Source organism: Sorex fumeus, unplaced genomic scaffold (genome assembly GCF_029834395.1).
Source record: "Sorex fumeus unplaced genomic scaffold, SorFum_2.1 ptg000037l, whole genome shotgun sequence".
Classification (NCBI taxonomy): Eukaryota; Metazoa; Chordata; class Mammalia; order Eulipotyphla; family Soricidae; genus Sorex; species Sorex fumeus.
In genome coordinates, this window is record NW_026606094.1 from 42,343,260 (window position 1) to 42,366,707 (window position 23,448).

General features: G+C 39.4%; 1 protein-coding gene and 1 pseudogene across 4 annotated transcripts in view; one reads left to right on the plus strand and one right to left on the minus strand.

Annotated features, from left to right (window-relative positions):
• CDK14 (cyclin dependent kinase 14) overlaps positions 1-23,448 on the plus strand; it is a 710,477-nt gene that overhangs the window by 398,180 nt on the left and 288,849 nt on the right. The gene's annotated exons all lie outside the window — the stretch shown is intronic.
• Positions 13,785-14,702, minus strand: LOC130027695 (serine/threonine-protein phosphatase 2A catalytic subunit beta isoform-like; annotated as a pseudogene).

A 23,448-nucleotide genomic window follows, 5' to 3' on the forward strand; every position in this document is an offset into this window, starting at 1 on the left:
CTACCGAGAGTATCCCCCCGACACACGGAAGAGCCTGACAAGCTCTCTGTGGCGTATTCGATATGCCCAAAACAGTAACAAGTCTCACAATGAAGACGTTACTGGTGCCTGCTCGAGAAAATTGATGAGCAATGGGAGGACAGGACAGTGCTAAAATTTTGTTTCATATGGTCATTTGTTCATTTGTTTTCTTTGTATGCCATGTATGTATGAGAGAAATTCTTTATTGTTTGTCTTTCCTCTAATTTATTTTACTAAGCATGATATATTTTTAGGCCTGCTCATGTTTTCACAAATGACATTTTTAAAAAAATTTTATAACTGACGGGTATTTTATCATCTCCTTATTCAATCATCTTTCATTGTAACTAAGATTGTCTCGAGTTGTTAGGTGTGGTAAATAATGTTGCAATAAATGTGAAGATGAACATTGCTTTAATAAATATAGAGGTGCATATTATGAGGTACACAAGGATGCTGATCTAAAATGTGCAGTGACATTTTCATTACAGTTTTGGAGTATAGTTATCTCAAAAAAAGATTTATCCTGCCACCAAAAAATGCCAATTCATATTAGATTTGTACACTGGGTTTAGAAACAGTCTGGAAGTCATAGAATGGAAAGTTGTGGTGAAAGGGATCAGTGAGTGGCTAAATTAAGTACCCTCATCCCGAGAATTGGACATCAGGATTACAAAGAGAAATCAAGGTAAAAGAATATTTCAGGATTTTATGGTTATGATGAATTGTCATCTGATTTGCAAAGTTTTTATTTTTTTAATGAGTGCAGCAAATAAAAGAGGGTAAAATACATATAATTCTGTTATATTCACAGAAGAGAAAAATACTGTAGTACTTATATTTTCAGAAATTTTAATTTTAGCGTGTGCTGCCTTTTTTGGTCAGGATGGGCAGAATTAGCCTCCATGTGATTCTTCCCAGCTTAATTGTATATTCCATACAAGGGTCCAAGTATGTGGTGTTCAGAGAACCTCCAGTGTCACCACTGTCAGTGCTCAGTGGCCATCAGAGCTTCATGTAATGCTGCTCAGGGGACCATGTAATCAAGGGTATTGAATCAGGGTTGGCCATATGCAAGATACGTGCCTTAACTCTTGTATTGTCTCTCTGCAGCTTCATTTTGGTTTTGTCTGGACTTTTTCAGAAATTACTTAGCCCTAAAACCTCATCTTGATGTATACACATTGCAACGCAAGTTAACATTGTGTGCCTGTTACTTACTAAATGATGTGTTAAATTATCATTAATGGCATTATTAACTATGTCTTTAGAGCCCTAGTGTTGTACCAAATAGTCATAAGTCATCTGATAACATTTAATGCATTTAACGCATGCATAGGTTTTATTCCCCATTCCACTGGAAGAAGGCAGAAGTGGCAACCTGAGAGCCAGATCAGTGTTATATGTGCCAGTGTGATGATCTGAAGTGACCAAAGAATAGATCCCTGTTAGGAGAGTGGAATCCAGAACACTAGTTAGCTCTCAGTCTGCCACACTGAAGCTGGGACCCTACATTTCGAGGAAACTACAAAAACAGAACAAAAACATTGCTCACAGTAGGCCTGTAGGAAACCTCATTGGAGGTGAAAGGTGGAATGGAGCCATGGTAATTTTTTGAATTAAAAGAAACTGCCCTATTTAATTATATCGCTGGCAGAAATTAGAGTACTAAGAAGAATCCGTATGGACATATGAAGACTGCGTTGATTCTAATAGATTTCCTGTTAAAACTCAGCAGAACTGCTCAGTAGTTGAAAAATGCCAATGCCTCCCAGTGGAGGGAATTTTCCTTTCCTTCCTTCCTTTCCTTCCTTCCTTTCTTTATCTCTCTCTGTCTCTCTCTCTCTCTTTCTTTTCTTTCTATCACCGTGAGATACAATTACAGACTTAAAAACTTTCGTGATTATGTTTCAGTCATACAATGATCGAGTACCCAATCCCTCCACTAGTGCCCATTCTCAACCACCAATGTTCCAAGTATCCCTCCCACCACCCCCACCTCTTCCCACCCCCTGCCTGTGTGGCAGACACATTCACTCTTACTCTCTCTCTCACCCTTTGGGTGTTACGGTTTGCAGTACAGGTGCTAAGTGGCCATCATGTTTGGCCATCATAGTCTACTTTCAGCATTCATCTCCCATCCCGAGTGATCCCTCCAAGAGGATGGAATTTTATTTTCAAATCTTAGCTTTCCCTCAGGTTAGAGATAACCAATACACAACTGTAGGGCAGATGGAGCTATTATAAAAATTACTAAGACATTTAATTATTATTTGGTGGAGAGGGTTGGGCCATACCCAGTGATGCACAGGGCTTACTTTTGGTTTTGTCATCAGGAATCACTCTTGGTGTTGCTTTAAGGACTGTATGAGTTGTGTGAGATCGAACAGAGGCTGGCCTTGTGTGAGAAGGGCTTTAATTCTTGCACTATCTCTCTGACCCCAGAACATTTTAATCTAAAAGTAAACCTTTTTTGCATGGAAATAGCTCCATGGAAGCACTCTGGACACGTGTCCGGATTTCACAAGCAATAGTTTGAGACGTTGGCACCTGAGTTTGTTAGTAATTACAATGCTTTTCGCAAGCTCTGTGTCCTCAGGTGATTTACTAGAAATCTCTGTGATTTGATTGAAATGAGGATTTTCAAATAGTTATACTAGGCAGCTCACAATTTTCAGAAAATTATATGAATTGAAATTTACCAGTCATTTAAGGATATGGTGATTTATTTATAATCTATATAAATGTCATGATGAGGGATAATAGTGATAATACAGCAGGGAGGGCATTTGCCTTACATGCAGCTGACCTAGGTTTGATCCCTGGCACTCCATGTGGTCCTCAGGCCCACCAGGAATGATCCCTGAGTGCAGAGCCAGAAGTAACCCTGAGCATGCCCAGGTGTGGTACCAAAGATAAAATAAATGAGATGATTATTGGGCTTCATGACTTAGAATTTAGATATATAAATGTTACTTATTTTTAAATATAACTTTCTCTAAATATAGTTCTTGTTTCCTTTAACAGAGGTGTGATTTGGAATCTTATTCAAGACTTGATTTAGCATTTTTATTTATTTATTTATTTATTTATTTATTTTTAGCTTTTTGGGTCACATTTGGCAATTCACAGGGGTTACTCTTGGCTCTGCACTCAGGAATTACTCCTGGCAGTGCTCAGGGGACCATATGGGATGCTGGGAATCGAACCTGGGTTGGCTGCGTGCAAGGCAAGTGCCCTACCCGCTGTTCTATCATTCCAGACCCTCAGCATATTTTTAATAAGTGCCCAAAGTGTGTTCCTGACAAAGGATATAGTGCTCTATTAAGATTCCATGAAACAAATTCTAGTCTAGCATAGTGGTTAGGGTGTTTGCCTTGCACGCAGCCAACATGGCCGACCCAAGTTTGATTCCTCTGCCCCTATCGGGGAGCATAGAAGCTACCTAGAGTATCTCGCCTGCGCTGCAAAGCCTGGCAAGCTACCCGTGACATATTCGATATGCCAAACACAGTAACAACAAGTTTAACAACGGAGACGTTACTGGGCCCGCTCAAGAAAATCGATGAACAACAGGAGGGCAGTGGCAGTGGTAGTCTTTCTACTGACTTGTGGGCACCATTTTGATGATCAGTTATAGGGCAATGTCATAGGTACTAGTTAACTTGTTTCTTAGGCCTGAATTTAAACTCAAAATATTGCATGTTTTATTGAAATTTTATATAAATTTCCATTATCATTTATAGTATAATTGTTGGGCAGGATAAGATATAAAATATAGATATCTATTAATATTATAAACTCTCTAAAAGCCAGAGAACGCTGGTAAAGCTTTTGCCTGGCAAGTAGCTGATGGGTCTCCAGCTGCAAATAGTCTCCCAAGCATCAAGAAAAAAACCTCCAACCCCATCAAAAAATGGGGAGAAGGAATGAACAGAAGTTTCCTCAAAAAAGAAATACAAATGGCCAAAAGGCATATGAAAAAATGCTCCACATTGCTAGCCATCAGGGAGATGCAAATCAAAACAACAATGAGATGTTATCTCACACCAGAGAGGCTGGCACACATTCAAAAGAACAAAAGCAACCAGTGCTGGCATGGATGTGGGGAAAAAGGAACACTGTTTCACTGTTGTTTTAGGTTACATTAGCAAAAATATCTCAATCATAGTTTTATTTAATTTACTTTCACTGATGAGTTGTCTATGGATAATTTAACCAAAGTAACTCATTCTTAAAATTTGGGGGCAGACTTTTAACACTGTTATCACTCCTTTGAAAGTAAAATTATTCTTTTTGTTAATTCTTCTCAGAGGCAGAATACTTTAATCAAGAACCCACTGGTATTATACATTTTTCCCCATAAACAATGATCTAGTACCTTCAGAACGAATTTTTGAGGCATAATTGACAAATAGTACATGAGTGTATACTGTGAGATAAGAAAGTTTGAGCTACAAGTATAGTCCATAAAATAAAAATAGATTTGTGCTTTAGTGTACATTTTAATAACATAAATTGCTAAACCCTTGACTAACATGAACATGTCTTCTGTTGTCAATAATTATGTTCTCTGAAGAGTAAATCTTGCTGCAGAAATTTCTGTTACATTGTCAAGTAACCTGTAAATCTAAATGTAATGAGACATATTGATTTCTAGTAGGTCTCTAAAACAGTGCAATTAGCTTATTAGGAAATAGTATAAAATCATCATAACTTGTCTTCTGGGACTTTATCCTTTTATGATCGATTTATTTTTTTGAAATCAATTGATGACAAAGTTCATTTTTTCACCAGTCTTTTATTTTTTTTTTTTTGAGTGGAAGGACACCTGGCACTGTTTGGCTTACTCATGCATCTGTACTCAGGGATCACTCCTGGTGGGTTGGGAGAACCACGGGGGGTGCCAGCAATTGAACATATGTTGGTTGCATGCTAGACAAGCAGCTTCCCAACCACTCTACTAACTTTTCAGCCCCACTTAAAATCTAAAGTGGAAAGGTAGCACTGTCTGTCTGTCTGTAGCACTGTCCTCCCTTTATTCATTGATTTGCTCGAGTAGGCCCAGTAACGTCTCCATCATTGTGAGATTTGTTGTTACTGTGTTTGGCATATCGAATGCGTCACAGGTAGCTTGCCAGGCTTTGCTGTGCCGGCGAGATACTCTTGGTAGCTTGCTGGGCTCTCTGAGAGGGGCGGAGGAATCGAACCTGGGTCTGCCGGATCTGCCACATGCAAGGCAAATGCCCTCCCCACTATTCTATCGCTCCAACCCTAAGTGGAAAGGTAAACTAATAGTTATTTGCTTATATTATAAGCAATATGTTATAATATAGTTGTAATCTTTAAAAATTATCCATGTAAAAAAACATTTAAAAATGTTGTAAGATAACTAGTAGACTGTAGGTTGCTTAGCAACTTTGTAAATTGTGTACCTGGTAGCATGCATCTTTTATTACTGTAAAAATATAAAATTCTACATCTTTCCAACTAAGAATTTGATGGAAAACTCAAGTCACTTCTAAAAATTTGAGACTTGGTATTTTACTTTCTCAGCAAGTGACACGTTGTGATCTCTTTGGGTATGAGAATCTGTGTTGTACGTTGTTGAAACTCAGGATGAACATTCTGCTTAGTACAAGGTGGGGATGTCATTCTAGACTAGAACTTGGAAGCACTACAGTACTTGAATCATTTAAGCATTTTTATTTATTTATTTATTTATTTATTGAATCACCGTGGGAAAGGTTACAAAGCTTTCAGGTTTAGGTCTCAGTCATGCAAATATCAAACACATTTCCCTTTACCAATACTTATTTTTTACCATGAAGAACCCCAATAAAACCCCACCCCCATCCCTCCCAGTCCCTGTGGGGCAGATGAATTCTAGTTAACACTCTATCTGCTTTGATTAGATTCATTGTTTCAATAAAAGATTCACCACTATTATTTAGAGTTTACCCCCCACCCCCAATCAGACATGCTGAAAAAGCATTGTGAAGTGATTTGCTTTCTACAGCTGGGTTCAAGAATTAAATGTTGGTTTTGGATTTCTGCTATTTTACTTATTGACCCTGGAAGTATTTCTACTGAAAGTCAGATAGTTAAGAAATTGGTTTCTGTGCTCTGGAGTCGTGGCCGTGCTGGAGAGCCGCTAGTGGGGGGCAACTGGTGGCCTCGGTAGGGCGTGAAGGGCGGACCGAAACGCCCCCCTTCCCATGAGGTTTTAGTCGCCCCCACACCCCCGGCTCACTCCTGCTCTTCACAAGGCTCCCATGCGGCCGCCATCTTTCTTTCCAGAGAGGAGGAGGCGACTGGGGCAACACCCTTTCCCTTCCGGACAGACCTGATGGCCTGGATTAACACATAGTCCGTTCACTTTTCTGCTCCAAGCTGCCGGCTTCTGCATTAAGTCCTTGTGCTTCTGGGGCCGTGGCCGTGCTGGAGAGCCGCTCACGGGGGGCAACTGGTGACCTTGGTAGGGCGTGAAGGACGGACCGGAACGCCCCCCTTCCCATGAGGTTTTAGTCGCCCCCACACCCCTGGCTCATACCTGCTGTCCACAAGGCTCCCATGTGGCCGCCATCTTTCTTTCCAGAGGGAGGAGGGCGGAAGGGAGCAACACCCTTTCCCCTCCGGGCAGACATGATGGCCTGGATTAATGCATAGTCCGTTCACTTTTCTGCTCCAAGCTGCTGGGTTATGCATTAAGTCCTTGTGTTTCTGGGGCTGTGGCCGTGCTCCAAACTTAACTATGATTTTCAGAGAGAAACGTTGGGTGGTTTACTTCCTATGGATCACTTTGTATATAGAGAGACGTCGTGCGGCCCCGTAAGCCGGGGTTCCATCTGGGGGAGGCGGGATGCGGTACCTACCCCATCTGGGACTTCCGGATGATCTCGGCTCTTTTTGGAACCTGTTTTTTTTTTTTCCTTCGGGATCTGTGGATCCCGCCCTCCATGTAGTCCTTCTCTTTGGCTGAATGCTGTCTCATTTAAACATTTTTTTCTGAAATATTTGACATCAGGTTGCTTTAAAGAAATAAAATTGATTCTGATCTCAGTCATTTCTAATAATACATGACAATGCAGGCCCCTTATTTTTTGTGAATGATTTCATAGATATTAATATTTATCCTTAAAACCTTAGTAAAGAGATAATAGCTGTCTCATTATGCCTTCTAAATATGAGCATATTGACTTGTGCTTGTAATATTATCTTAAATTTGAAATTAAATTGACAAGTATTTTTACATTGGCATTTTTGTAGAAACTCTTGAAAGTTATTCATCTTGAAATCATCTTGCAGCATCATATGACTACTTTCACTTATTTTAATAGCAACATAAATAATGTTTAAGTGGTATAATTTTTATTATGGTCAGTGATCTTTTCGATACCAATAATAATTTTTTCCTCTTCGACTTTTAAACAATAGTAATATCTATATATACACACATATATATAGATATTTATATCTATATATATGCTTTGAAATTCTGGTGCAAATTTGAAATTATCTTTGGATCATTAATAAATTATAGATTAAGCAGAACACTTGAATTCATCAGTTCCAAAGGATTTTGTATAAATTAAAAGCATGAACATTGAAGATAATAAAACATTTTGGTATTAGCCTTTCATTGGTAAAAATGTAAAATTTCTGGAAATTAAGACCTACACACAAAACTCAGAACCTCTTTACATGTTGCTATGTGATACTTGACAAGGTGTCTTCCACTCCCCACTGCTTACCACCAAGCTTACTGGGAGGCCCCAGCTGTGTTGGTAAGGGGGGCTGTGAACCGTGAGATGAGTAAAGAGACGAAGCAGAATGACAACTACTGTTGTGTATTCTCTATAACAATGAAGTATTTTGTTGAGAAACACAAGCACTTTGTTTTTCTCAGTTTCTGCTTGGTTTATTTTGAGAGATAAAGTTTAGAGAAGCCTATGAGAAAACTGGAGATGAATTTTCTTCATCCTTGTATTATTTCTTGGAGGAATTAGACAGTTCTCCCCAATGAGTCAGATGGTTTTTGGCCCCTTTTTCTACTTATGCTGACTGAGGTACCTTTTGGAGGTGGCAAGTTGTGGGTCTGGGGCTATATCCTGCTGTGCTTGGCCAACACATGGCAATGTACAGGGCTTACTCCTGGCTCTGCACTCGGAGATCACTTGTACCAAGGACTTGGAGGACCGTTTGTGGTACAGAGTATCAGATATCCAGCTGGCTGCATGTAAGATAAGTACCTTATCCACTATACTATTTATCTAACCTCAAAAGTTATTTTTTGAAATTAAAAGAATTTTTCTTAATGAGTTTAGGGTCAGCTAATTGAATATCATCCCATGTACCCCTGGAGTCAAATGTACAGTAGCTAGTGATTAGTGACCCTTGACCTTCCCACACCAAACAACAACATCTGACATTGCCATCTACTAGATTTTATTCGTTACTGGCAGATTGTTGACTCTGTGAAACCTAATTTGGGAAAACGCTGGTGTGTTTGTCTGTTGCCATATAACAAATTAGCCCAAGTAAACTGCTTAAAACAACCCATTTAACAGCTTACTTTTTCTGTGGATAGGAATCTGGGCATAGATCAGTTGGGTGCCTCTGCTTTAAAGCCTCACAAAGGCTGATATCATGGTGTAATCTGAAAGTTCCACTGGAAATAGGTCTGTTTCCAAGGCCATGTTCTTGTTGGTGGAATACAGGTACTTGCATTCTGTTGGAAGGAGAATTTTAGTTCCAAACTATCGGCTAGTGGTTACCCTTTTTATAACTAGGAAGCTCAAGGGTCAGTAAGGACTAGCTCATACACTTTGTGATCCCATTGGGCAGAACAAAAATATCATAATCCTCTTGCCATATATACCTCTCTGGTATGGTGACATGCTTGATCAGAGTATGTAAAGCAAGGGCGCAGAACAAGTCTGCAATAGAATAGAGGGTGCAGCCACAGGTAATCCTAAGTGTAGAAATGCTTTCCCATCACCTTTGCCATTTTCTTTGTAAAGGAAATAATAGGTCCTACCCATACTTAAGGGAAAGATATTTCGCAAAAGGGCATATTTTAGGAAACTAGAGACCAGGAAACCAGTCACCTTTTAGTCAGCCAACCACTGTTGAAATAAAAGTACACTCCAGTTTTTTTTTATGGTGATTATACAGTTATACGATCTTTCATAAATAACAGTAGCATGTAAAACCTTATGTAATAGTGTAGAAATTTTTGAACGGTGTTGGGAATGATGCTGATGATACTTTTTTTTATTGGTATTTGTATCAGATGCTGCAGTGTATATCTCTGTCTGCAGTGTTTTACTTAACCTATTTTCAAATTGCAAAATAGAAGAGGGAGAAGTTAAGTAAGCAATAGGTTGTTCTCAACAGATTGCTAGAAAAATGTACAGTTATTCCACCAATATAGTTTCCAACAGGTGACTTCTCTGTACAAAATGGCAGCTAGCATAGGGTGCTATGGTTTTCTTGGGAAACTTAGAAAGAAAAATAATTGAAAAATATATTTTGGAAAGATGAGGAAAATGGTCTGATGTTTCTGAAAGACCATGATAGCATAAGGATCTGGCATAATTAAAAGGGGGTGGGTAGGCTTGCATGATGCTAATATTTACAATCCCTTTCATGTAACATGGCAAAGGAAAGAGCCTCTACTGTTTAGCAATAAGTGAAGATGGGAGTTGACATATGGCCCACAAAGTCAGAATAAATTAAATGTTAGGCAGTGGCAGTGACAGCAGATACCAGTATTTGGTTATATTTTTGTTGTTTATTTATCCTCAGACTCTTTCCAAAATGGTCCTGAAACATCTGTTGATCTGATGATTGGTTCACTTAACTTTATTCTTACTTACCTTGTAGGCTGTTCTAGGACAACTTGTCTTCATTCACGCCCTGGGGCCTTCTCTCTGCTCCAGGGTCAGCCTCCAAGCGCCACTTTTGATTTTGTTACCTGGACAGTCCCATAGAGTGAGCAGAGCAGAGGTGCTGGCCTGATGGGCTGCAGCATGAAGTGGTTCAGGCAATTGATTTCCTCCTCTTCTCAACTCAGACTGCTGCCATTTGGACAGGAACAAGGCCAAGGCCCGTCCCTGGAACTATCACAGGGAGCCAAGTCTTAGGTACCTGCAAGATTCAATTTGCCATGTGGGGGTACATTGATAGAATAAGTCCTATTGAGGTTTCACCAGTCCTCTGAGCTTGAAAGGAAAGTGACAGGCAAGTTCCATGGCAAAGACCAGGTGTGCAGAGCCAGAAAGAAACTAGCCTTTGGGCAGAGAAGACAGCAAAGAAAAAAACAGGCTCAGAATCTTCTTGTTGTGACATTTAATAGAATGAACATAGTTGCAGTAATGGGAAGTTCAAATGTTTGTTCTAATGTTTTGTCACAGATTGGCAGTCTGATCTTGGACAAATGACATAAACCAGCATTTTTTTTGTAAGTTACAATTGTTTTTTGCAAGTTAAAAAATAAAACCAGTGGGGTTCAATGATATTTAAGCCAAATGCTTGTTTTAATGTTTTATCACGGATCAGCAGTCTGATCTTGGACTAGTGACTTAAACTGGTATTTTTTTCTTTGTAAGTTAAATTATAACCAATTGGGTTCAATTATATTTAAGCTTTATATTCAGGTTTTAATATTTTAAAAAATGTTAAACATTATCCTTCTATTTAAGCCCATCCTACTCCCTACTGGAGCGATAGCACAGTGGGTAGGGCATTTGCCTTGCACGCAGCCAACATGGCCGACCCGAGTTCGATTCCTCCGCCCCTCTCGGAGAGCCCGGCAAGCTACCGAGAGTATCTCGCCCGCAAGGCAGAGCCTGGCAAGCTCCCCGTGATGTATTCATATGCCAAACACAGTAACAACAAAGTCTCCAAAACAACAAAGTCTCCAATGGAGACGTTACTGGGCCTGCTCGAGCAAATCGACGAACAATGGGAGGGCCTTTACTCCCTACTATATGTCTAAACAGTTTGTGATTATTTCTTTAAATATATTTTATCCAAATTTAAAGTAAATTTTTCTTGGCCTGTGAAAAATTAAAGAAATTCAAAAAGTATAACATTTTTACTGGCAACCTTGTTTGGAATTGGAATTTTTGTTACTTTCTTTCAGTCTAATCAATTCCAAACAGTAGGGGGTAACTTTTAGAAAATATGATTACATTGTATTGTAAAAGAAGGTATAATTCTTGTCCTTTGTATTCATATGTATTTATTATCCTCATAATTGAGAATAAGATAATCATGTCAAAGAAAAAAATTAAAAATAGTTATTCAAAGTCTTGTATCATAGTAGCTATGTTAAAATATAAATATCTTAAATTCCTTGATTACATGCGTATATTCTTAGACCAGCCATAATATTCCTGATAACCTAGATTCTGTTAATCACTAACACATCAGCAAGATTTTGTGCATGTTACAGAACCCTTGAACAGTGCTCAGGGGTCCTCAGGGCCGCTCCTAGTAATCCTCAGCCAGCCAGGCCTGGTGGTTCAGCACGATGCAGTGCTGCTCAGACCCACCACAGCCACATGTGGTAGTACTCAGGGGTTTCCAGGGCTACACCAGGCAGTGTCTGGAGGTCATACAGTACTTGAGGATCAGACTCCCCACCTTCCACATGTGCTGTCTCCCCAGCCACTCAGCAGGATTTTTTTTCATATTTTAGCATGTTAACTTTTGCATTTATAAGTAATGTGTTACTTATTTTGAAATAGACATTATAGGTAACCATAAGATTAAAAAAAAAGAAACATCTATTTTCGTCCCTAATGTACTTCCTGTTAACATATCCCATAACCTTTTCTCTATGCCTAAAGTAATTGTTTTTTTAAAAAAGTAATGCTTTATTTTAACAATAGGTATGTTGTTGTGTAATACTATTTAAAAGACTACTTTTCCCATGAAGCAATCAGGATCTTATCAAATGAGCTTTATAAGTAAAATAGATTTATATGAGTAAATAGTTGGATAAAAGGAAATGAAAAAAACGTACTTTTACATAAAATAATCACAAGCTTTGTTTTGAAGTCAAGTAACATATATTCCAACACGAGTAGATTCTTTGCTTTGTTCTATCAATATGCATAAAACATGCTACTCAGATTTTCATTAAATAGAAAAATATTATGCTAATATAAAGAAAACTTTGGATAGTCTCATGTGCCAATACTAGTTCTTTCTTTCATTCCTATGAATTCACTGTAGTTATTAGTCTTCTAGTAGATAAGAAATTTGTCCAAGCTTCTTAATTGGTTATTGTGTTAATTTTTAATGTGTATTCAGAGCTGAAAAATTTCTTCAGCTCTTTAATTCTGAAAGCTCGGTACTCTCAGTGATCAGTCTTTCTGGATGAGTACTTGACTTAATCTAACATATTAATTATGTTTTCTTTTGAAATTTAAAGAATAAAACATAGTAAACATAAGTATAATTTTTATCATTCTTCATTATTATGTTATAATTCCTACCAAATATTCCTACCAAATCTTCCAGTTTCCTTATGAAGATTTTAGTTTTAATATTTTACCATCCATCTAAAACAGTAAGAATTTGTCTTCAAATGTTACCTTTCAGTGTTTGCATGAACTTTCCTTAAAGGAAGTTTACCAGTTACCATTTAATGCATGTAATGAATGCACAGTGGTACAACCACCTCAAAATTTTATTTGTAAAGCACTTTCATCACCAAAGAAAGTTCCTTTGTTCCCTAAGACAGTAAGGAATTATTTTATCTCTTAATTTGAAAGTGAACAGTGTATAAAGTTGCCAATTTTTATGACAAATACAGTTTATAAAAAATGACTGATAGTGTAAAGAATATCTTTCAAAAAATATTGTGCGTAGATTTTTTTTGAAGATGTTTCCTTGAAGTTTATTTTTAGATGTGTAAGCCACATCTGTTCACAGCACTTGATGTTGTGTTAGCTTTAAAGTCAGGTTAGAGAGACAGAAAAAGTTGGTTCTCTTGAAGCATGTGTTTCCATGGGAATAAGTGCTCTGATTTTCAGTATGAGAACATGATCTCGTTCACAGGTGCTAAACTTTTTTAACTTCCAGATATATATCTCTGCTTTTTGTTTGTTTATTTGCTTAAAATGGAAGGTTTATTTGCTCAGTACACCAAATAGAATACAGGCACTGTCATGACAAATATACAGAAATAGGGCGATCAAAATAACGCAGATCAAAATAAAACAGTAATTTAGTTTAGAATGAAGGAAAATCTCTTTATGTGTTATGACAGTATACTCGCAAGAAGAATATTTTCTGCAGTTAATTATACATTTCAATAAAATAAAGGGACATGGATTAAATGGAAGTTAGCTTGTGACTTTTCCTTAAAAATAAAATTCCAACTCTATCAATCCATGCCAGTTAAACACTATCAACTAAAATTTCCAAGTGAGTGCAAGAAGAGATGAAGGAGTTAGTTACCTTTTTTGCTGGAACAGTCCAGAGGAAAATGGTTACTACAAATGCAGCAGGCAAACTGTTAAAACAGACGGATCTAGAACACGGGACTAACTTCAGTCTCAGGATGTGCTAGACACTCATCATTAGTATGGCACATTTTGGTCCATGATGTGGTTTGATGCCAACACAGATCCCAACTTGTTAGAGAAACTCATTACTGTCACTTTTCTTTTTTCCCTTTTAAATACATGTATTTCAAAAAGCCAGGTATACTTCCACATACAAAGACAGATTTTCTCAAGAGGAATTTACAGGAAGTAATTGGAGGTATGCCTGGTAACATGAGGCTCTCTGCGGCGAGGTGTTGGGTCAAATTGAAGGAAGGAGTACTTCAAAGTGTAGTCTAGCTCCATGATAGCAGCCTGGTTCCCACAGCAATAACAGTAATTGGGGGCGCTGAAGATGGTGACCACGTTCCAGTCATGACACCAATTGGACTCCTCCATTACAATTTGGTGAGCATGAAAACCAGTGTGAGAGCATTGGCATGGTAAAATGTTTCAGAACTGTCTTGTCCAACCAGCACCACGGGGTGAAATACCCCACCCTTCACAGCCTAGATCTTACCATAGTGGGTCACACTTTGGGCCCTCATGTGGAACTTCCTGTAATCGATCCAGGACTCTGATATGATCCAGTGTATCAGTGGATGGAGAGAAGTCACCATGAAGGGAGAATATCTGTCCATTCAATAGAGCTGTAAGCGGAAGATAATCAAATAGATCTTTAAAATATTTCCAAACATTGGTATTTCCATACTTCTGTAGACATTCATCATAAAAACCATATACTTATATAATTTGTTAATTTTCATAGTTTCCTCTCAATATTCTAATGCGTTCTGGGTAATGCACCTTCAGTGCCACGAGGAGTGTCACCATCTCCACGGAGTAGTATCCTCTGTTCATACAGTCTCCCATGAAGAGATAGTTTGTGTCTGGTGACTTCCCACTGATCCTGAAGAGTTCCATGAGATCGTGGAATTGGCCGTGCACATCTCCACACACAGTAATGGGACAATGCGCTTCTTGCACATTTGATTCTTTCGTTAAAATTTCTTTAGCCTTCTTGCACAGCGTGCACACTTGGCCCTTGTAGAGCTGCTTGCACTCATTGAGCTGCTCCACCCACTGGAACAGCTCCTTGGTGAAGACCGTGTTGTCCATGGTGGCCCCCAGCCCGCACTCCCAGCGCTGCCCGCCCACTGCCTCTGCTTTTTGATTTAGCCTTATTTATTTGTTATTTTTAATTATAGTTTAGATAATATGGTTCCAATAACTTTATAAATGTCTGGTTTTGTTTTATAACTACTGCACACTCCCTGTACCAAAGTGCCCATGACCCACCACCATTGTCTTTATGTCACCTCTGGTCCAATCTTCATTATCCCTTACTATTGTTAAGTTTTGTAATCCAAGGCCTAGGTTTTGCAGCTGTTTTATACTTTTCGTTCCTTTGTTTTGTCTCTGTATTGCACAGATAAGTGAGACTATCCAATATCCATTCTTATCCATTCTTCTCTCTCAGACATAGTTAGCTTTACATGATGCCTTCCAGTATTACAAACTTTGGGATTTTATCCTTTCTTACAGCTGCATAATATTCTATTGTGTTTATATACCACAACTTCTTTATCCATTTATCTGTCAGACAATCATTTCAAGTGGTTTCCCTTTTGTGTTTATTTCATTAAATAATTAATGAAATAGTTGAAGTAAGAAAGGATGAAAAACAAAGTGAAGAACTCTTTAGGATAATGGAACTTAAATTAGTTTTGAAGAGTATTTCTGATTTAAAGCATTTCGACTACTTTGTATGGTTTCAAATAAAGCCATGTTGGAGAGAATAAATGCCATGACTGGTTATTTAGATTGACAAGATGGGAATATTTAAAGTATATTTAACAGATTCTAAAAAGGTTTTGTATATCAGATGTTAAGTTTTTATCTGTTAATTCGTCAAAGACAGTTGTCTTGTATAGCACAAAATTAGTTTACATTTTATTTCTGACAGCTTTCTTAAAATCATGGTGGTCTTCTGGGAACTTCTTAGTCCTCCAAACTTAGCATGTGTGATGTTTGCTGACAAGTGAGGAAAAATAGATTGTTGGCTTGTTGATTCTCCATTTCAATGTCTCAACTCTGCCTGATATAGCTTTACATCCATTTGTCCTTGAATATTTAGAGAAATATATCTTCATATGGTTACAATGGACTTAGAAATGAAAATTTCACTGTATGAATTATCTTTTTTAAAATCTTTTTTTTGGGGGGGGGGGGGTTCCTGCCTTGGTTTCTTTTGGCTTTTTTTTAATTTATTTATTTATTGAATCACTGTGGGAAAAGTTACAAAGCTTTCAGGTTTAGGTCTCAGTCATGCAAATATCAAACACCTTTCCCTTTACCAGAAGAACCCCAATAAAACCCCACCCCCACCCCTCCCAATGCCTTCGAGGCAGATGAATTCTAGTTGACACTCTATCTGCTTTGATTAGATTCATTGTTTCAATAAAAGATGCACCACTATTATTTAGAGTTTACCCCCTCCCCCCACATCAGACATGCTGAGAAAGCATTGTTAAGTGATTCGCTTTCTACAGCTGGGTTCAAGAATTAAATGTTGGTTTTGGATTTCCGCTATTTTGCTAATTAACCCTGGAAGTATTTCTACTGAGAGTCAGATAATTAAGAGATTGGTTTCTGTGCTCTGGAGTCGTGGCAATGCTGGAGAGCCGCTCGTGGGGGGCAACTGGCGGCCTTGGTAGGGCGTGAAGGACGGACTGGAACGCCCCCCCTTCCCATGATGTTTTAGTCGCCCCCACACCCCCGGCTCACTCCTGCTCTTCACAAGGCACCCATGTGGCCACCATCTTCTTTCCAGAGAGGAGAGGGCGAATGGGGCAACACCCTTTCCCCTCCGGGCAGACATGATGGCCTGGATTAACACATAGTCCGTTCACTTTTCTGCTCCAAGCTGCTGGGTTCTGCATTAAGTCCTTGTGCTTCTGGGGCCATGGCCGTGCTGGAGAGCCGCTCGTGGGGGGGCAACTGGTGACCTCGGTAGGGCGTGAAGGACGGACCGGAATACCCCCCTTCCCATGAGGTTTTTGTCACCCCCGCACCCCCGGCTCATACCTGCTGTCCACAAGGCTCCCATGCAGTCGCCATCTTTCTTTCCAGAGGGAGGAGGGCGGAAGGGAGCAACACCCTTTCCCCTCCAGGCAGACATGATGGCCTGGATTAATGCATAGTCCGTTCACTTTTCTGCTCTAAGCTGCTGGGTTCTGCATTATGTCCTTGCGCTTCTGGGGCTGTGGCCGTGCTCCAAACTTAACTCTGATTTTCAGGGAGAAACGTTGGGTGATTTACTTCCCATTGATCACTTTGTATATACAGAGATGTCGCATGGCCGCGCGGTTTGGAGGAAAAGTCCTAGTTCCCGCATACTCGAGCTATGCTTGTGGAGGCTTCTGGTCACCGGGGTTCCATCTGGGGGAGGGGGGATGCGGCACCTACCCCATCTGGGACTTCCCGGTGATCTCGGCTCTTTTTGGAACTTGGTTTCTTCTCCGGGAGCTGTGGAGCCAGCCCTCCATGTGGCTCTGTACAGCAGTGTGCTGTAAAGATGGCCATATTTTTTAAAATCTTGATGTTTGGCTAGGCTAAATACTTTTTTCTTTGAGAATTCTATTAAAGTTGTTCTACTTGCAGACCAGTTTACCTTCAGGAAAGATTTTTCTAAAACTTTAAAAAATTGCCTGATGATTCAAATTGTTTATGCAAGTTTATCCTAAATGTTAGTAGCCAAACTGGGTATTTATAAAATAATTTGACTGTAGTGATGAGAGTATTTAAATGATAGTTTATTTCAGCTTGTTCTACCTGGTCATTAGCTCACGGCTGCCAGCCATCAGTTTTCCTGTGCACCAGGAAAGCCTGTCATTTAGAGCTGAGGACTATTTTAGGCCTCCACTGTAAAATAGGAAGAAATAGATTGGAATCTAGGAGAGCAGAAAATGAAGTGCTGAGACATCATAGGCTGGGTAAGATCTTATTTGGCCTTTTTTTCCCCTCTCTTTTAAAATTGGGCTGGAGTGATAGCACAGCGGTAGGGCATTTGCCTTGCACGCACGTGGAGTGCCCAGCCAAGTTGGCTTCGATTCCTCTGCTCCTCTCGGAAAGCCAAGCAAGCTACCAAGAGTATCAAGCCCACATGGCAAAGCCAGGCAAGCTACCCGTGGCGTATTTGATATGCCAAACACAGTAACAAGTCTCAAAATGGAGACATTACTGGGCTCCGCTCGAGCAAATCGATGAACAATGGGAGGACAGTGTTACAGTGCTACCCACTCTTTTAAAATCAATTTCTTTTGATTTTTTTTTCTTGCTTTTTTTTGGTAGGTAGTATGTACACACAGAAATAGACATTGCAAAGGACTTGAAATGGTTCAATAGTAAAAATTAAGTTTTCTTTTACCACCTTGCTTCTGTATTTCTTCCCCACAGACATTGTTGGTTTGGTGGTTTGATTTGGTAGATTTTTGTGTCTCTTTCCAAAGATAATCTTCATCGATCAACATATATTTTTAAGGAAAACAATACATATCATACTCTTTATTCTCTATTTTGCCTTTTTCTTAATATATTTCAATTGGCTCCATGTTATTATGTACAGATTTATTGGTATTGTTTGTATATTATAGCTGTACTATAGTTTGTTTTTCTAGTTTCCTTCTGGAGTTTGAGGTTATTTTAGTGTTTCCTACAGACAAGAATACAGTGAATATCCATGCATGGAAGGCATTGTGTGTATAAATAAACTCAGGAAAAACATCACAATAAATTTACCACTGATTGATCTCTCAAACTCCTAGAAAATACACATTGACTTTCAAGTTACAAGTCAATTCACTGTATTCTATCCTTACATGAAGCTCCAGGCTGGTCCTGGGGACTTTCAAGAATCAGACATCATTGATACCCTGAATTGGTTAGGGTCACTCTCCAATTCCTGCAATGCTTTATAAATTTTTAAATTTTTTTTATTTTTAAATGAATCACTGTACAGTTACAGACTTACAAACTTCTCAGGCTTACATTTCTCTCATACAATTATTGAGTACTCATGCCTCCACCAGTGCCCGTTCTCCACCACCAATGTTCCCAGTAACCCTCGCATTCCCCCCTCCCCCTGCTGTGGCAGGCAAGTTCCCTTTCACTCTCTCTCTCTCCTTTAGGGTGTTGTGGTCTAAAATGCAAGTATTGAGTGGCCATCATGTTTGGTCTTTTGTAAATTTTTGATGTGAAACCAAAGGCAGAGCTTATTGGATAGTTTGGAAATCCTTGACCTGGGAAGGAATGACTTCTGAACTTCCTATGAGGGAAGAACTTGAGGATGGGTTAAAAATAGTACTGACTGTGGGAAGCAGCAGAAAAAGGGTCTGTGTGGAAGGAAGCTGTGAAGAAATATGAATGTACCGAAGTTCATGCTGAGTGCTCTGCCCTCACCCTTCGTGAGCTCTTCTTCATACCTGTGGCATGCCAGAGCTTCCCTTGACTGAGAGCATAGAGACTGGCTGTGTCCTCTACCAGGATACTTCCCCTCTGTTCCTGTGTAGATTGATCCCTTCACAGTGGTTTGCATAGCTCATCAGGGCTCTCTGGAGTGGGCCCTGGTTCTTTGTCAGTCTTCACGTGAAATGCACTTAAGCCAAGTTCCTCTGGTTTCTGCATTTTAACTCCCCCTTGAAGGCATCATGAAAACATTTCTGTTGATGGCCCTTAAATGGTGGGCTGGAGCGATAGCACAGTGGGTAGGGCGTTTGCCTTGCAAGCGGCCAACATGGCCAACCGGAGTTCAATTCCTCTGCCCCTCTCGGAGAGCCCTGCAAGCTACTGAGAGTATCTTGCCTGCATGGCAAAGCCTGGCAAGCTACCCGTGATGTACTCGATATGCCAAACACAGTAACAATTGTCAGAGGAGTCGTTACTGGGCCCGCTTGAGCAAATTGATGAACAACGGGAGGACAGGGACAGTGACAGAGACAGTGGCTCTTATGGTACAGCTTGTGTGATCCTGGTGTCATGTACCACCAAAGTCACACATGTCATGTACTGTCTTTGCTCTCTACCCTCAAGGAGTAATACAAACAGTTGCTAAGCCTTCTATACTCCAGTCAACTTTGGGGTATCATCTCCAAGATTCTGTGATGGCTGAACAATTGGAGGCAGACATGCAAAATACGGCAGGCAGCTCGCTTTGTCCCATGTTCCACTCAAGACTGAGAGTGTCCACCTCATACAGATGAGAAAAGGTCCTCTGTTATCTCCTGCTCTTCCCTCTTTACTTAGGTCTGGTGTCTTCCCCCACAGAAATGATTATATCCAGCAATGCCAGTTGAATTTGTGTCCCTAGACTTTCAGAGAGAGTCTAGGAACTTCTATTTAGAATCTTCTATTTAGAACTTCTGTTTAGAATCTAAGCCTTGGAGATATCTCATTTCAGATGATCACCTTCCAATCCCGAGCACAGTTTGAGGGTACTGCCTGTCAGAACTGAAATATAATCATGGCACTTAACGTTTATACTGGATTACAATAGTCCAACAGCAGTACTCTTGGTGGGACTTAAACATAAATCTTTCTGTAGCTTGGACTTGTTGGTCCAACCCTTAGTAAACCACTAGAATATCTCTCATAAAGTGCTTTCTTGAGTCCTCTGAGTTCCTAAAAAATCTTTTATCAAGATCTGGAGTAGCCTGGTTGTGTTGTCTCTCTGTTCGTCAAGGCAATTAGTTGTCTTCTTGAGAAAACAACCCATAATGTCAGAAACTTCTTTGCTCTATCAAAACATGCACCCAGTGTATGTTAAACCCTGCACTCTGTAAGCAGGTTAATTTCATAGATTGCCCCTGAACCATGGGTAGGAACTTGCTTTGTACTTATGTAACAGCAATTCTAATTATGTTGGCTTTCCTAGAACAAAGAAACAGTCTGCCTCAAAGGTAAATTTGGGTCTCTTCCTTCAGTAAAATCAAACAGCTGGAAGCTTTGAAATGAGTGTTTTTGTTCTTCTGCTCAGGTGGATTTTAAAAAACTCTCAAGTCTGTCCAGGCATACATTTTTCTATGCTCAAGGTAACCCTTTGAGAGATGCCTGAAATTGTTAGTGTTGGATTCCAAGATAGTTTAACACATCTGAATATTACCTGTTAGAGGCTAAGAGCTTAAAAAGCAGAAGCAAATTGATCCCTTACCTGAATGTGCTTTAGATGCACCCTTGTCTTAGTGCTACATTTTAAAGATTTCCTATTATGTCTGAACATAGAAATTTGGAGAGTGGTGGTAAGGCATGGTGCAATCTTAAGAAAAAGATCACTGCTCACTGGGAGCTTATAGTATCACTGAGGAGAGGAACATAGAAATAAAAATATGAATTAAGCCATTTTATGTGCTTATTGGAAGTGAGCTATATAGACATAAAATGTGATATAAAACTTTGGAGAAATGCTTGATTGATTCTTGGGGATTTATTTTCTCAATTTAAAGTATCATCTCTAAGTATTAGGAGTTATAAAATTTGTTAGAAATTGTGGGTTCATCCCTTATTAAGAACCAGAGTTTGTGTAGTAATAGCTTTGACATAATGTCAAAACCTTTTTTGTATTTCTGCTTAGAATATTTGTGAACCTTATAAAATGATTAAAGTATCTTATTACATTTAGGGCTTACTGCTTATAAGAATCAATCATGGGGGGGCTGGAGAGATAGCACAGCAGGCAGGATGTTTGCCTTGCATGCGGCCAACCCAGATCCGATCCCCAGCATCCCATATGGTCCCCCAAGCACTGCCAGGAGTAATTCCTGAGTGCAGAGCCCGCAGTAACCCTTGTTCAAACCTACAATATTCCAGCAGTGGGTCCAGAGTCAGTGCCCCCCCACCCTGTGCGCCAGTGTCACTGGTTCCCTCCCACCCCCCAGGCTGCCTCCTTTATAGTCATATTTTGTGTTTTACTTGTAGTTAGGATCTCATGCTTTCAGCGTTGTTAGCCCTGTGGTTTAGATGTATAGATACACCACACCTCTATACCATCAATGTGCTCAAGGCCCCTGACCCTACCCTGTTACTTTCATATGCCTCTTTTTAATCCCCACTCCTTGATTTCTTTCTTTCCCTGTCCTTTTCATTTCTATATTCTAGGGCCAAGGGTAATTTAAGTATTCCAACTTTAATATCTTGAATTCCCTCATCCTGTTATTCTATATAGTAAGAAAAATAAGGACAATCCAGTATTTGTCCTTCTTCTGACTTACTTCACTTAACATATTATCCTCTAGTTCCATCCAGGTTGCTGTCAATTACAAGATTTCATCATTCTTGCATCTGTATAGTATTCCATTGTGTATGTATACCACACCTTCATTACTCATTTTTTTATTGGATATTCATACCCTAGCTATTGTTCTAGGTGCTGCAGTGAATAATGGTCTGCTTATGTGTCAAAATGAATTTATGTGGCCTGACTGTAGGAATCAAAAAGTAGAATTTTAGTGCCATATTACTGCTCTAGTTTTATTGTTCTGAGAAACCTCCATACTGTTTTTGTAGGGATTGAACCAGGGAACGTTCCCACCTTCAGTTCCTCTTTCACTCTGTCCCCAGAAAAACAAATTGTTCCCATTTTTTGATATGTGGCAATCTCACTGGTGTGAGATGATATCTCTTTGTTGCTGTGATTTTGATTTTTCGGACAACGAGTGATAATGAGCACTTTTCATCACATAATTTTTGATATGCTTATTGGAATTCCATCTTTCTGAGAAAGGGGCTGTTTATGAAGAAGCTATGAGTAGAGTTAAAGATGTGAAATTCCTTTAGACTCTTTTTCCTACTGAAACATAAAGGAGAAGTTTGTTCTGGGACCTGCTTAAGATTTTCCAAGGAACTTAGCCATTGTCATTTGCCTGTTCAGCTGTGGGGGATAAAATTGGGTATGTCAGAGGGCCACAATGACCTCATCTTTATCCTTCCTTTAACTTTGGTCAAGGTGCCTTCCACTGGCTAACCCCACTTTGAGGACAGGGGGCTACAGACTATGTTGTTACTGGTCCTTTAATGTTAGCCTCTGGGTAGCAAACATGGAGTAAATAGAGGAAAAGGGAGTTCAAAATGCACCAGGTGGGATATTCTAGTGACTGCAGCAGAGATAGTCCATTTCACAGATGTAGCCACAGATTCTTATCAACACCAAATGCCTGACCCTAAATAATCACATAGCTTGTAAGTAGTGGCCTTATGTGACCTCACCATGAAAGCCTTCTTATACTACTTGTAACTGTCTCTTTATAAAACTATAGAACAATAATAATACCAAGGACAAAAATGGTGACTGGGAGACAAATGAGATTTCAGAAGCATAAATTTGAGACACTCAACTGACAAGCAGCAAAGAACAAAAGAAAGAAAGTGGCTTAGGAGCAGTGAATGAACAGAACCCTTAGCTAAGTTTCCTTCTCATTCAAAAAAGAAATGATAATATCAAAGATAATATACAATTTCTTAGATCCTCATCTGCATGAAGCTCTGTTACATATATTTATTTCATGAAATTATACCAGTGGTAGGATTGACGGAGCATTGCCCAAAACAACTTGTGTCATGTAAAAGTTTGTAAACCATAGTGCTTAAGTAAAGCTTAAAAATAATGAGTTTTCAATGTTGAACAATGAATGGGTCAGGAAGGAAGTCAAGAATGAAATCATAAGATACCTGTAAGCAAATGAGAATGAAGAAACAAGCTACCAGAACCGATGGGATGCAGCTAAAGCCTTGTGAAGGGGAAAATTTATAGCTCTTCAAGCATTTCTCAGGAAGGAAGAAAGGGCCCACAAAACAACTTGATTTTACAGCTCAA